General features: G+C 49.7%; 1 protein-coding gene across 34 annotated transcripts in view; it reads left to right on the top strand.

Moving 5' to 3' along the window:
• Nucleotides 1-288, top strand: part of ank2b (ankyrin 2b, neuronal) — a 188,743-nt gene that overhangs the window by 184,165 nt on the left and 4,290 nt on the right. The window lies entirely within an intron of this gene.

Consider the following 288-nt stretch of genomic DNA (forward strand, 5'->3'; position numbering starts at 1 on the left):
CCCCCCCCCCCCCCCCCCCCCCCCCCCCCCCCCCCCCCCTCAAAAGCTACAGACTCAGAAATGGCGCCTACTAAGGAAAGCCCATTGTTGGCCTGGTTCTAGAGGCTGGAATTCTGCCCCAAGGCTGAATTTTGGGAAAGAGACTTCAGATACAGTATTAAGAGACAGCTGAGGTATATATAAAAGAGACTTCAGATACAGTATTCGGGCCCACTAAGGTCTATATAAAAGAGACTTCAGATACAGTATTAGGGGACCACTAAGGTCTGTATAAAAGAGACTTCAGAT

The sequence above is a fragment of the Etheostoma cragini genome, chromosome 19 (genome assembly GCF_013103735.1).
Source record: "Etheostoma cragini isolate CJK2018 chromosome 19, CSU_Ecrag_1.0, whole genome shotgun sequence".
In the NCBI taxonomy this organism is placed as follows: domain Eukaryota; kingdom Metazoa; phylum Chordata; class Actinopteri; order Perciformes; family Percidae; genus Etheostoma; species Etheostoma cragini.